The following is a 16714-nucleotide window of genomic DNA, read 5'->3' as shown; positions in this document are numbered from 1 at the left end:
TCAATTAATCCATGTATTAGTAAGCATCTGAAATGCCAAGCTCTGGATGAGTTGAAGCATTTTCTTTCTGAAAAGCTATAGCCTCATAGTCATTAAAAAGCTTATTAACCTGGTTATTCTAACTTGGACAAACAAAGTTTTATATCAACTAATGGATCCACGTAGTATACAGAAACTATTATATAAGAATTCTGTAAAGTGTTACCCCTTACTCATAAACTACACTGCCTTTACCACCCATAAACTTCTAAAAAGTTTGAAAGGACCAGTAACATTTTAAGGAGAAGCTATCAAACTCTCAGAAACTTCTGAACTCCTCTGACCTAATGCATAGCTCCTAGTTTTGGTGGCCATCCAGTTTACTTGTTTAGGGGCACATGAATTATCTCCTTATGAATCTGTGACTGAAAGACAGATGTGTGTAGCATTTCACCTCCATTCTAGATTCTGCTCTGTTACATACAGACATGGCAAAATAATGCAAGGGACTCATGTTCCAGTGTTATTACCAAAAGGTTAAGCTACCATCCCACATCATTTTTCTAAACAGCCTTTTCATGATCTTCAAACAGAAAATTTGTTTCCTAGAAGATACATCAAAGAAAAACTGCTCTTAAACCTGAAGATACATACCTTAAGACTGCTCTTAAAGATACTTAGCAGTCATCAAATCTGTCATTTCCAGGAGGTTAAATGCTCTAGGGGGGTTGCTGTCTCAATGGAGTGTATATCACTATCATCCAATCAGACAATGAAATAGACTACGAGAATAAAATCTTCATGGACAGTGCCTATAATGACATCTGATCGATTAGTGATGATGATACTGTCAAGGTCATCAACCTGAGTCAAGATTACTCTCTTGATTCTGGATAGAGGGAATGATTCAAAGGGGGAACTGAGAAATCACAAGCCATGGCAGAAATGTCCATAACGATCATTATAATAGTTTGACCATCTGCAAACACTTCATCATTTCCCAGTTTTTCCAGAAAATGACCATTCACAGAAAACTCTTTATCCTAACACTGAACATCCTCCTACCCAAACAGCTTGCTTGTTCTCTTGCATTCAACAAAGCATGGTCAAACATGCCTGAAGGTAAATTAGAAAGTCTTCCGAGCCTTTATTAATTTGGTCTCTGAGTTAGTTTGTCTTTGGCAATATCAAGTGGAGAAACAGCCAGATATTACTGAATATTCACCACTGCTAGATACTGCTCTTTTTCTCGTCTCTCATTTGATATAATGTTCTAGGTTAGGTATTATTTCTGCTTCATGGACAAGAAACTGCAGCTTTGGAGAGTCACAAGATGTTGGTAGTTGCACCATAAAGTAGAGAGGCCTAAGAGATTTGATGGTTAAATGGCAAATTGGAGGTAGATCCAGTAGTATATACTAGGAATTCTGATTAGTATTGGAGTTTTCTTGCTTTTTGACACCAAAAGCATTTTTATTCTGTATCTGCTTGGTCTGCTTTCAAGTTGCATGCATTTTTAGACTCTTGCCTATTTGGAGAAATTCAAACAATAAAAAACAAATAGATCTGTAGTTACTTCATTGAGCTGGGTTTAATAGTTCACAAGATCAGACATAGGAAATTACTTGAGGAATGATGAGGGCTGAGGAAAAGATGAGGAAGTCTTTGAGAATAAAAATCTATGCTACTTAGTCAATCAAGGAACATTGTTATCATGTCATTAGATAAGTGATTTTTAAAACTTTCAAGATGAATTGTCAAAATTTGATGAAAAATGATAACTCTTCCATAGTGAAATGAAAACAAATGTATATTATATGTTGGTAAATGGTATAAGGTATATAAACACACAGAGTACTAAAATTTTTGCACTAACAGTTTAGTTCAAATAAACGTAATATTCTTTGAACTATTTTAAACTTAAGTTCAAGAAAAGTTGTAACAGATTATAGAGAGGACCTATGTAACTCTCCTCAGCTTTTCTAATATGAACATCTTATAAAACCATTACATAGGTCTCAAAATCCAAATAATAGAATTGGTGTCATACTATTAATTAAATTACAGACCTTGATACTATTGAATTTTACCAATTTTTCCTAATTATATTTTATTTTTGTGAATCAAGAATCTATATGGGCTTCCACATATAAAGTTGGTCCAAAAGTAATTGTGGTTTTTGTCATTAGAAGTAATGGTTTAGCATTTATCACTATTTTTCCTTAGTCTCCTCCAGCCTGTAAACAGTTTCTCAGCCTTTCTCTGTCTTTCGTGATGTTGACACTTTTAAGAGTACTGAACAGTTATTTTTTAGACTGTCCCTCAAATTGTATTTATCTGATGTTTTATTATGATTGGAATGAGATTGTGTGTTTATAGCAACAAAACCCCAGAAATTACGTTTTGTCTTTCTCAGTGCTTCATGTCAAAGAATTCATGATATGAACAATGAACTGGTGATGTTAACTTTCATCACTTCATTAAGGTGATGTCCCCTGGGTTTCTCTATTGTGAAGTTACCATCTTTCTCACTGTAGTGAATACATTGGCAGATATACTCTGAGAATACATATATTCTGTTACATTAAATTCTTGCCCACTACTTTAAGAATTCTTAAAACTTGTATGTGAGAATATTCAACTTCGGTTTATGTCCAACAGTGGTTTTCTATGTCCTTCCTTCCTTTTGCATCTATTTATTGGAAACCTGCCATAAGACAGAGTTGTCCTCTATCCTTCATTTATTCATTTTTCAAAATTTATGAACAAATATTAGCATTTATGATGCGTGAGTATAAACTCATGTATATTTATTTTATTCTATGGATTAAAATTCAATACTATCATTGTGTTTTCAGTTTTCTTTTTGTACATCTACTTTTTCCACACTTATTTTTGTTAAAAATGATCATTTCTTGAAGAAAGGGATATAACAACATTATGCAAATGAAATAAAAGATCAGATGCAATTACATGAATAATAAAATTTGAAATTAAAAAGTTAAAATTTTCATATGGTTTTTGACATGGAAATTGGTATGTTACCTTAGGCAATCAATCAGTACCTTCCTTACCTTTGATGACAGCAAGTACAGAAATTCAAGATTTACAAAGGTAAGGTCACTATCAGTACATGAAGTAAGAGTACTCATATCGTACCTTGGAAAATAAGGGTAGGTCTGTGTCAAAGAACACCAGTAAGGTCCTCTGAAGCAAAGTGTCAAAATATGTTTTAAATGTTTATAGGTATCTGTGGATTACCTACCAGCAGAGAAATTCATAAAAAGAAATGCTTTTCTAAGATAGTTCCAGTAGGATTCCACCTCGAATATATTCTTCTAATAAAGTATCTTTCTCAAAAGGAAATAGATATTTTTCTCCTAGGATATCTCTGGTGGTGACTACAGCATTTAAATAGAAACCATCTTGGCTCACAATAGTTTTATAATGTAATAAAACTGAAGGCAAATATAATATTTGACAATTGCTCCACGATTCGCTTTAAAAAATTTAACCAAATAACACCTTTAATGAAATGGAAGATGTCATATGATAGAAGCCCTGCTTATACTGTCATCTTGTACGAGTCACAAACCAGCTTGATAATTTCCTAGTCACATATTTTCCTCAAGATTATTCCAATTATGCATGACTCCTTTTCTTGCCTATATTCTTAGTAATCATAGACTATGATGTGCCTCAACGTTTTCCTTTGTTTGGGGGCAGAAGTGTTTTGTCTGTGTGTGTGTGTGTGTGTGTGTGTGTGTGTGTGTGTGTGTATTAAGCTCTGAGCTGTCAACAAGACGTTTCCTACTGAAATCACGCCTGTAATCCCAGCACTTTGGGAAGCCAAGACAGGTGAGCGGATCACCTGAGGTCAGGAGTTCGAGACCAGCCTGGCCAGCATGGTGAAACCCCGTATCTACTAAAAATACAAAAATCGGACTGTTGCGGTGATGCATGCCTGCAGTCCCAGCTACTCGGGAGGCTGAAGAAGGGGAATCACTTGAACCTGGGAGGTGGAGGTTGCAGCGAGCGGAGATCACACCATTGCACTCCAGCCTGGGCGACAGAGCAGGACTCCATCTCAAAAAAACAAAAACAAAAACAAAAAACAAACAAAAAATATCTTGGAGCTTAAAGATTTTGTAAGTCAACATTCACCCCACCACACACACATGCGCGCACGCACACACACACACACACACACACACACGCACACAGAGTCCAGTACCTTGTAAGGATGGAGGTAAGCACTTTTCACCCATTCTTTGGTTTGAATGTTGCAACAGAAGAAACACTGTTGTTCTGGTTTCTCATTTGATACAATGTTAAAGGGAAAATGAAAGGATTCATAAACATCAACATGTGTTCCTTTTCCAGAGGATTTTCTAATTTCAGCTCTGCCGATGTAAACCATAGCTCACATCCATAATCACCGTGTTTCCACTTTCACAGTAACTCTTGCCATTGTGATTTGGGTGTAACAACCAGCACATGTACACTCTACCCTTCTATGATGCAAAACAAGACATTAATAACATAATCTGAGCATACTTTGAAGTTAAATTCTTTCTCCATTTGAATTTTTAAAAATCTGAGGAAAATATTATTGAGTATGTGTTTGTTAGATTTTTGTTTTGTTCTCTAGATCATATAAATACAATAATGTCCCTAATCCATAGTTAAGAAAAGCCCCTGCTTTGAAATACGGGACTTCCTTGTATAATACGATAGTGATGTATAGAACGATTTATCCTATAAATCAACAATTATTTAATAAAGAAGACTTGTGTCCTTTCTTGGATTTAGTGCTATGAAGAATATAAATGTATCTATATGTAGATATAATTTGAGGACTTGTTTCACAATAGCTACCTTGCAAATATACACTTGTGTGCTTACATGTAGAAGTTTATCAATAAGTATTTGATGTGTAGGCCTTTGATTATGACTAAGAAGACATCAAGGAGAAGTGATGAGTGAGCTGAATTTAAGGGAAAAAGGAGATCCATGGAGAGAAACCAATATAAAGAAGATATGAGAAAAAGTGAGATCTCAGATGTGGTCTGTGTTCCGTTAGTGTGTTGCGGGAGGGGTAGGGAAGAGAAGGGTAAGCACATCTAGAGGCACAGGAGAGCAAAGTGTCAGGAGAAGAAGAGAAGCAACCCAGCTTGCAATAAACGTATCGTTTCATAGAGATATTGGAAATATTTCCTAACTAAAAAGAAAAGACTACATTTCATTATTCCTTCAAAGATGCCTCTTGGTTCACTCGTTTGAAGTAACTGGGGGAAAAATACAGTTTAAATAAAGTGCTTCAGAAAGTTTGTTCTGAAATGAATCCACAAATAACACCAACATATTCTTTTCACCACAGGTTATGTCTGTGCTTTACTTTCATGTGAGAGTGGCATCCCCAAATCGGGGATTTAAAGCTTGGACATGAATTTTCTTCTTGTGGCCCACACCTCCATTTTTCTTACTGAGTCAATAAAATTATAAGGTTACTAATTCATGTACCTTGCTAGCCTTATGAAGCCCTGGACCCAAGCTCATTGTCCAAACATAAAATGTCTTAAATTCTCCATGTTACACGCTGCAGTAGGTTTTTAAAACAGCCAGTGTAAAGGTTTGTGCAAGAGGAGGTACATTTTTACGGCTATACTGATTTAGTTGAAACTGGAGACACAAAAGGCTTTAAAATGCTACAAACTTTCTCAAAAGGGAAAGCACTAAAACCCTCTGCCCTTCCTCCCCTCTCATAATGTAGACAAAAATAATTTCCAGGATTTAAACGTGACCCCCTTAGGAACCTGGAGAAGCATAAAGCATTTTGTTTTTGCTGCAACAAAAGCATTAAATCTCCGCCCAACCCCCCAGCTGAGCAAACTCTCTAATACCTGCTCAACACAAGTTTAGAAATATAATGTATCACTCAGTACTTGTCATTACTCCTTAAATAATATAAAAGGACTACTGTTTGCTTGGTGCACTAAAGGTTTTCAGAAATACATTTGTTGCACCTGAAAAAATGAGTGTGCCATATAAGATTAATATGCATAAGATACTGCCAGCTGCCCACTCCATTCAGAGAAAAATACATCCAAATCACTTTGGCTGCTGGTGGTACAAGGTTCTGAACCAGCTCTGTCCAGGGGCAAGTCACCGCCTTAAATTGTTTAGCTGGGTTCCTGCCTCAGAATACCCCGACTGTGGCCACAGAAGGATAGACAAGACCATTAGATGCAAAAATGAAACCTATTGAGGGAGACATTCAGGCCCTTAAATCTTGAGCAGTTCTTGAAAATGAATGCCATTGTCAACTCTGTCTCTCTAGAAAAGTTAAATAAGTACCTTTTCAAGACAGTCATTAAAATGAAGGTATTTATGTTTCTCTCCCCCAGCTGTTTGGAAATGAATGCTGTAAAGTAAAATGAGAAAATCTGTGCCTTTTAGGTTGCTGTTTAACATGAATATATTTGCTATAGAGTCTTTCCTACCAACTCTATTGTGAAAAGCTAGACCAACCCTGCCATAAATAATGTAATATTAAATTGCAAAGTATTAATATATATAAATATATATTACTATAGGTAATATTAGATTGCAAAGTGTGTGTGTGTGTGTGTGTGTGTGTGTAAAATATTCCATCCCTTTTCACCCAAAGATGCCACTGTTAAAAAGGAGATAACTGGGGTTCAGGAGTTGCATATTTCAGAAAGCAAGAGGCATGGGAAAATATTGATCAACTGTAAGACAAGGCAGAAATAAATTGCTAATCTGCTGCATAAGAACAGGAGAAATGGGACAATGGCCCAAACCCAAGATCCATTCAGAAAAATGTTTTATATCTAGAAAGGCCTGAGGTTATATTTCCTCTTAAATTATTCTCACATATTAGGGACAAATCCCTAACCATTTGTGCATGTTTCTGAATGCTTATTTATAGTATTATATGATCCATTAACTTATTTAACTATTTCTGTATGCACTGACATTTTCAACATATGTTTATTAAATGTATGCCATCTAAGTGCAAATTTCTGATTGCAATAGACATCACACATTCAAAATAATTTCTATTACGAGTGTTAAAACATTTTTCCCCTTTACCAAGCTTCAAGAAGAGCACAAGACTAGCAATCCACAAGCTGATATGCAAATTCTCATTAATTTCAATGAACTAGCCAAACTCTGTGTTTTCACAATTCTAGTTATTAGAGATGCTGCATCCTAAAATAGAAAGTAAATTGATAGTTTCATTTGGATGAAACTGTATTGTTATCTTTCTCTTCATCAAGGTCTTGATCAAAATGTGGTTCCCATCAAATGTATAATGGACAAGTGTCTTTTATTCATGTGTATAACAAATATATATTGAATACATGCTATGTGCGAGTCATTGTGCTTAATTCTAGGAACACCAACAAGAAAACCACAAATTCTCTTTTCTAAAGGAGCTCACCAAGTAGTGAAGAGAAAATTATGATTAAATATATTAATTGCAATCAATAGTAATATATACAGAGTGCCATGTAATCACTAGGGCTCTTTAGGCATCATTTTTGGGCCTCAGTTTCCCAAATGTATTGGGAGATGGTTTACCAGTGTATATGAGAAGTAGAGGAGATGAGGTAGGGATTGATTAAGTGGCATTGCATTGCCTTTGAAGTCATTGCACATAGACAATCGCACCCATAGATATTTCTGTCAGGCTAACTAGCCAGAATGTACCTAGACCTCCAACTTAAAAGTCCATAAAACACCTTATTTTTTCTACTCTTCACTGATATTTATCTCATGTTGTACATATTTTATAATGACAATCTACTGGGAATTAAGTCCAGAGGTAGTAGCATATTATTGCACATTTTCCTTCCCATCTAATTTTTCTTCCCATCTATTTTGCCCCTACATTTAGAAAAAGAAGCACAGAGAGAGAGAGAGAGAGAGAAAGACAGAGACAAAAATAATCATAATAGAACATTATTCGAGTTACTAAAAAAATTAAGTGTCCTGCTTACTGAAAATAACTAGAATATTTACTGCTAGACAATATTGTTTTGTGCAGGTTGGCTACATTTGAATTTATCTTTCTGGTAATAATCTAACATATTATTGGTATCCCTATTGTCACTCGTGTATGAAATCCAGCATTTTTGCTGATGGGAAATTTATCCATGTAGATATATACAAAGCATCAGAAACATAGCATATCTAAAATATACTCCAAATGGTTATCCATATATCAGTAAAGTCACACAGTTTTTCAAATGAAACCCTATTACCACTACCTTCACCTCCTTTCACATCCAAGCAATGAACAAATAATATAGGCTAACTTTTCCCATTATACATCCTGAATCTGTCACTTCTCATCAACTGCATAGCTACTTTTCTAATATGTTTCCATCATCTCCTTTTCTTCCTCCTGAACAATTGTATCATCTTCCTAACAGGTCTCTTCACTTCCGTTGTTTATCCCTTAGTCTCTGTTCTCAACACAATAGCTAGAGTAACTCTTTTAAAATGTACATTCAAAGCTCTTCCTAAAAATTGCCAAGTTTTCCTGTGGCACTTAATATAAAATCTAAACACAGAACAAATGTCTATGAAGCCCAGTGAGATCTGGCTCTGACCACCCAGTGACCTCATCTCCCCAGACTTTCTCCCATACTCTTTGCGTAGGCCATGCCATGCCAGTTTTCTAGCTAATTGATTCTCTGTTAAACCAAGTTTCATTTTGTTTCACCACCTGTGCACTTACCTCTGATTAGTGACCTTAACTCCGAAATTACTACTAGGTTTATTTTCTGTTTCCATGTCTGTATTAAATTGTTACCTCCTTATCAAAGTTTCTCTGATCTATTTCTCAAGAACAATCTTACTGTGACACTCAAATTTCTTATCTCGATTTATTTCTTTTTCATAGAAGTTTTCACTGCCTAACATGTTATATAAATATGTGCTATTGTTGTTGTTGTTATTGTTTTGCTGCTTATTAGACCATAAAATAAGTCATATGATGTCATCATTTCCCCAGAATCCAGAACTTTCTAACACATAGTAGATGCTTAATAAATATTTGTTCTGTGACTGAAAGAACAAACAGATTTGAACATACCTATTCTCAAGCTAGAGTGTGATGAATGTGTTGAAAGACTCTGATCAAGTCAGAAGACCAAGATTCCAGTTTGGACTTGTCCTTATCTGGACTAGTGATGGTTTTAGAAAAGTGATTTCCTACTTCCAGCCCTTTCTCCATCAGTATGTAGCTCAGGTTTCTTGGGCTACAGCAATGTGAGAATAACTATAGATTCTAAAAATAGCCTGAAGACTTCACTCCAGAAAACCCCTTGCAGAACCAGACTGTGGTCTTCTTGCCTTGTTTCACTTCTCTCACTCTGGGTGTGTGATGCGTCCCTGCTGATGCACACATGGGAACACTCACCAAAGAGGGTGTCACTTCTCTACGGTCTTAATCTGAGGCCTAATCTGAGAATGCTGCTGAAAGTAGGTGGGTGCGATTTAGATTTCTCAAAACATTTAAAACTTGTGATGAAAACACAGCAAGTCTGCTGCATTTCTCTGCCATTCTAATTTCTTAATGCAAGTTTGGGTAGTTTCATATTTGCATTGTTAATAGTCCTCCCTCAAAGTGTGTTGACATTGTAGGTTTTCAATGTTTCTTTTGTTCCCCTTGCTAATGTGAGCAATCCTTTGCTAGGAGGCCAACATGATTATTATTATTTATTCATGGTTGATACATAATCATTGTACAGGATGACAACTTTTTAATAAAGGTTTTAATGCTTTTTTTTTTCTTTCTAAGAAGTCCTTTAAAATCCAAGGGATTTGAGATTGTTCTTTATTTATTTGATTACAGAAGAATATCCTTTGGCAGTAAGTGGTGATAAACTTACTAGAAGCCACTGGAGGCAAGCACCTGCTTAGTGCTAATATTTGCTTCTCTTCCAACCTGCCTGGAGAAAGAACATCCTTCTAGAGGAAAACTGGAGGTTTCTGTCAATCAAGATGTCAAATGAGGCTCCACAGCCAGGGGCATCCTTCTCCTCTCCCTTTGCCAGCTGGTCAGGGTCTTCCCTTCAACTTGCTTGGAGGCCTTGGAAGTTCAAGAGTAGACTCTAGTCACCACTTCCCCTCCCAACGAGAACAAAGAAAAATGCATAATGTATAATAATGGCCAAACTAGTAAGAATTAAAGTAAATGGTGTGATATAAAAAGGGTTTCAGACAGGATTAATAATTCTGCAATTTGTTATACCAAGTCAATTTTTTCCACTTGCAGAGCAAAATTGCCCAGTGGGTTTATTGGTTCACTCATTATTAGGTGTATATCACTTTTATTGTTTTACATTTTTATAGTTTATTAAAAAAAAAGACATCACTCATGAATAAAACATTTTGGCTCCAGGCTGCCATACACTGAGGTTGGTCAGAGAGATTATACCGTCCTTGATTTAAAATAATAACCAAACATACAAAGCAGAAATTACATATAATCAGATAGTATATCAGAATATAGGGGCAGTCTCCCAAAAGAAGTCTGTGTCTCAGGCAGCTCCCACAACAGGAGTCCCCTGCTTTTCTTCATCTTCCTTCTGCACAAGATCTTCCTAAATGTAGCTTCTATTTCTTCCTTCTAGATCTTTCAGTGTCTATCCTCATGCTGGTCTGCACTGGATTCTTGAGGCTTCCCTTACCTTGTTCTTTGTCACATGGGATAATGGTGCCTCTGAGGTGCAGTTCATCTGCCGCTATGAATGAAGTGAAGGCATGTAGCTAGATGGACATATTTAATGTCAGTTTTTTAATCATTCTATACATTTGAGTGTTCATAACTAAGCAAAATTAAGAGTCAGTTGGAACTCTATGAGTAATATTTCTATGTATTCATATATTAATTTAGTTGACATATCTGGTATGCTTGTCCTGCTCTAGAAGCTGCTGAAGATGTCAACATGAGGATTCCTAAATGTCATCTAGGATCCTGTGGCTATGCCAGGAGAAACAGATCAGTGCATAGTTAGGCCAATTTGCCAGGAGCAGTTTGCTAATTCTGTGAGTCTGCACCAGGGACTCGGCTAACCATATGGTTTCAGCTCAGAGCTGTTCACCACCATTACAATGACTTTGTAGTGGCCTAAATCAGTCATTGGAGGAGACAAGAAAAAAGTAGTGAGGCTGAAGGTATTTCTCCACAATGTGTTGCCTTCCAAGCTTAGCATCCATGATTTCCATTCAGAGTAATTTTTCTACCACTGCCATGAAAATAAGAGAAAACTTTTTAAAGGAAAAAATATCAATAAAACTTGATAAATTATCTTTTCTCCATGATTTGATAAATTTGACTTACATATTTCTGTTTCATGGCAGAAAACATGGGTAGGACAGGAAAAGAAGCAGACACATCAGTGACTGCAGTTGTTGCTTTTGAAACTGATGATTTTCCTCAGATATGTCCTTTATCTATGTATCTCTAATTCTGCAATTATTTTAACTTTTCCACAAGTTTAATTACCATGGTTTTAATTTACCTCAATAAATTAGAAAGCTAAACAAAACGATGAATGCATTCGAAATTAAAGGCTAATTACATTGATACTGGCAGGACTATAAAGCAGCTCATTGTTTCATCTCTTTTTACCCATTCTTTAAGTAAGAAGATAGTTTTTGATTCCCAACTGATATTTTATCTAATTATTTACACTTGATTCTGGATTTTTGTTGTCATGGAAATACAGTAACATATGTGAAAACCTTTGGTAGATTTGTAAATTTAAAGACTCACCAGGACTGTAGAATATATTATTAGTTAGAGGTAAGGATTTTATTGGACAGATCACTATTTTTTTCATAAACTACTAATATTGCATTTCCCTGTACATCTCAAGCTCACAGGCCCTACATTTCAATTTAATTTAACACACTAGGGCAATGAAATCCTCCTTTAATTGGATTAATTTCTATTTCAAAAAGGAATAACTCAGTCAGCCGGTCAGTCAAACAATAATCAATGCAATAAATCATTTTGACTATTGCTATTTACTGTATTCATCTGGTATGTAACTGAAATGATGGACATATCTAATTTTGCATTGACATATATAGGATATAAAAATCCAATCACTAAAACCATGATTTGCACATTTTAGGGTCTTACTCAGACATCCAAAGCAGTCACTCAGAGAACAGAAGATCCAATGAAAAGGGTTGGTTTTCAAACACCGCATGTTCTCAGTCATAGGTTGGAATTGAACAATGAGAACACTTGGACACAGGAAGGGGAACATCACACACCAGGGCCTGTCGTGGGGTGAGGGGAGGGAAGAGGGATAGCATTAAGAGATATATCTAATGTAAATGACAAGTTAATGGGAGCAGCACACCAACATGGCACATGTATACGTATGTAACGAACCTGCACATTGTGCACATGTACCCTAGAACTTAAAGTATAATTAACACAAAAAAAAGAAAAGAAAAGGGTTGGTTTTGATGTTCTGGTTGGGCTTTGCCATACAGTAAGAAAAGGAAAGTACACTTTTCCATCATTCTAGATATTACCCAGCCTAATTGCAGATCTACCCTGTAATTGAGCCATTCTAGAGAAACAGCATCTTTGTAGTATTTATGAGAAGGAAGACACATAACCAGAACACAACATAGGGAAATCTTCACCCTTGCGAAGCTTATTTTTGATGCAGCAAAGCCTGCAGCTTGCCTTGGTGAAGAGGCCAGTGGGCATCATACACAGAAGCAACTGCTAGAATCAGTAATGGGTCGTAAGTGTGACTTGTCAAAACCTTCCCTGAAGAAGCAAAACTTAAAGATCTAACAGATCCTCAAGTGTCTAGAAAGGTGACTTTTAGTTTCAATTTCAAAATAATTCCTCAACTTCTTTGGAAAATATGTATGTGTTCCCCTTGAAGGTCTATTCTGCAGAATAGCCCAAAGTTTAAGACATATATATTAGCTCGATAGGGTTCCTCTGTACCTTTTGTTGACATTTAAGTTCTTCATTGACTTCATAGTTATGTTGAGTCATGTATAATTAAGCTAATATTGATATATTGATGAACAAAGGCTGTTACTGATGAAACATTGTGAAAAGCATAAAACTGATTATCGTCTAATATATAATCCAATAGAGTTTTTGGAAAACAAATGTTTCTGGGTCATCCTGCAATAAACACATAATATATTGTCTGCATCTTTTCATTTGCAAGTCTTTGGTTTAGAATTGCATTTATAAAGTTTAGGAAGTGATGTCTAAAACTTTGGTTTCATACATAGCACATGTAGGAAATATAGGAAAGTATTGTTCTTTGAGAGTCTAGGAACCAAATTATTTCTTATTCCCATTTTCTTATGTGTAAATCAAATAGAACATTACAGAGAGAAAGAAGGTGGAAATAGCATTGCAAACTGGCTTATGAAAGAAAAATTCCCATTTTGATTTTTTACAAATAAGGTAAGACATTTATGAATATAAATAGGGAATATAAGAGAATGTTGTTCATTGTTTCAGTATTCAGTCTTTGGCAAATTTCCATCTAAATGATAGACAGCAGGTGAGCTGGGTTCAGGGGCATAAAAGGCACAGACCCACTACCAGGAACACTAAAGAATATGCTGCTTGTCAATGTCCTGTCACTAGTTTTAAGTCAATTAAAAATCAACAAATTCCAACAAGCTCAAATTCGTAAGATTGATCTCTCTTTGCTTCATGCTAATTAGAAATATGAGGTTTATTGTAAAATAATATATTTTAAAAATATATTCACATGCATGTGCTTAAATATCAGACATTCAGAGTAAGCTCACGATTTCATTAAATTTTCACAAACATATGTTCTTAGAAAGATTTTTTGAAGAATATTCTTTCTATTCTCATTTATAAAAAACTTAGAGACAACCTAATACCCCTATATAAGGGAGCAGAAAAACACAGGGAGCAGAAAAACATGGGTGTATGAAATCTGTAAGATGAGGTAATGTTATTCATCAAAACTCATACTTTAAAGATACACAATGGCCAGGCGCAGTGGCTCACGCCTGTAATCCCAGCACTTTGGGAAGCTGAGGGGGTTGGATCAACTGAGGTCAGGAGTTAGAGACCAGCCTGGCCAACACAATGAAACCTCATCTCCACTAATAATACAAAAATTAGCCGGGTGTGGTGGCACACTCCTGTAATCTTAGCTACTCAGGAGGCTGAGGCAGGAGAATCGCTTGAACCCGGGAGATGGAGGTTGAAGTGAGCTGAGATAGCACCATTGCACTCCAACCTGTGTGACAAAAGCAAAATTCCATCTCAAAAGTAAATAAGTAAACAAATAAATAAATAAGAATAAACAATCTAGGACACTGTTCATGTTATAAAATTGCACGGAGAATGACTAAAATTTGTGTATAGTGTGGTACAATTTTTACTAAATAAGTGCATAAAAATGACTGAAAATACAGGAATTTATAACATTCCTTATCTCTAAATTGAGATTATCAGTAATTTTCTTCCTCCTAATTCTTCTCATTTTCATGTTTCCCAAAACCCCTTTCCGCAAATATAAATTGCATTTGTAGTTACAAAAACTATTAAAACATTTTATATATATATGTGTGTGTGTGTGTGTGTGTGATATATATGTGTGTGTGTGTATGTGTTTGTGTATATATATTCTTATAGGTGTACATATGTGTATGTATATTTATAATATATAATTACAGAAAAAGTTCAATAAGAAAATGTGTATGGGTGGTTCATGCAATTCTTATTTTCACTTTTTGGAGAAACAATTCTGAGGTCATCTTTGATTTCCATTTAGGTAGTGATGCTCCTTATTTTTTAATGAGGGATGGTAGCTTATTTTCTTAATTATCTCTATTGGAATTCTGGCTCAAAACATTTTGCAAAGCATTCTGATTTTTTAAAAAGTCATATATCATCTACCATGAGTTGGATATTCTGCTTGGAATTGGGGTTATATTGGAATAGAGACTAAGTTTCAGGATTTGCAGCACTTACATTCTAGTAGAGGAGTCTTATAAAACAATAAAAATGTCAAAATTATATATCTCTGTATTTATACATCTATCTATAAGTCTACATAGTAAATGTAGTGAATAAAAATAAAGGAGACTACACTGATGGAACCTGATAGGGTGAGGATGGGGTCAGGAAGGCTGGACAGTGAAAGTGTTTCTGATGTGTTAACATTTGAAAGAAAGAAAACTCAATGAGGCAATTGGATAAAAAATGGGAAGAGACAGGGTGTGGTGGCTCACGCCTGTAATCCCAGAACTTTGGGAGGCTGAGGCTGGTGGATCACCTGAGGTCAGGAGTTCGAGATCAGCCTGTCCAACATCGTGAAATCCCATCTTTACTAAAGATACAAAATTATCAAGGCATAGCAGTGGGCCCCCTGTAATCTCAGCTACTTGGTAGGTTGAGGCAGGAGAATCGCTTGAACTTGCGGGTGGAGGCTGCAGTGAGCTGAGCTGAGATCATGCCACTGCACTCCAGCCTGGGTGACAGAGTGAGACTCTGTCTCAAGAAAAAAAGAAAAGAAAAGAAAAAAAAAAGAATGGGAAGAAGAAGAGAGTTACAAAGGATAAATTCTTGAGGAAGATGGATACTCCATTTACCATAATGTGATTATTATACATCACATACCTGTATCAAAAGATTTCATGTACCCCATAAATATATACACTTACTATGTACTCACAAAACCTAAAATGATTTTTTTTTAATGGGAAGGGTTAGAATAAGAGCATGTTATGCAGCAAGTATAGAAGTAGAAGACTCTAAGGTAGACATTAAGTTCATATGTTCTAAAAACTAGTAACTAGCTCAAAGGAGGACATTATGGCTGTGCACAGCAAAGAGGTGAGGAATAAGGAATCAGTAGGGACATTATTATGAGTGTCTTCTAGACTATGTTAAGAAGATAGAGTCTAATTCTAACATTTGAGAAGCAAATGGTAGGTTTTTAATTAAAAAAAACAAGTAAAACAAAATTATATAAGTTATATATTGTGATACAAGTTATATCACAATACTACTTGTGAAATAATTTATATGTTGTACAGATTATTGGCTCTTGGGTAGAGAGCAGAATATAAAAGGGACAATATCAAAGAAGAAAAAGTTAGAAGACTTCTTCCTGTGGTTGAGAAAACAGGAGACATTGGCTTGAACAAAGGAAGTAGCATTGCACGTGGTGAAATTTCTCAGGTTTGGGACATATTTAAATATATATTTTATGTAGGATATAAGGGAATAAAAGAAGAAATAAATAATCTATAAGATTTTTTTGTTTAAGCATCTGGGTTAATAATAATATATTTATGGAAAAGACAAGGAAAGATACAGTAGGGTGGATTGAGAGGAATACAGAATTTTAAGCATGTTCATTTTGATACATCCATTAGATATTTATGTGGAGGACATTGAAAAGACATTGAAATATTTAGGTTTAGAGCTCAAGAGAAAAATCAAAGTTGAAATACATAGATTTGATAGGAGAAAGCATATAAGTAGACCTTTTGCAGAAACGTGGAAAACAAATACAAATTTCTGTAATATAGTGAGAGATGTGGCTTTAGTGCATTTAACACCAAAGGCTCATGTTACTAGAGAGAGAGGACACTCAAACTAGGAAGGTGAAAAGGTTTTTCGAAACAATGTCGGTTTAGCAATGAGAAA

This window comes from Pan paniscus, chromosome 17 (assembly GCF_029289425.2).
Source record: "Pan paniscus chromosome 17, NHGRI_mPanPan1-v2.0_pri, whole genome shotgun sequence".
NCBI lineage: Eukaryota > Metazoa > Chordata > Mammalia > Primates > Hominidae > Pan > Pan paniscus.
The sequence above is the reverse complement of the archived record's forward strand: the minus strand, read 5'-3'. Positions refer to the sequence as shown.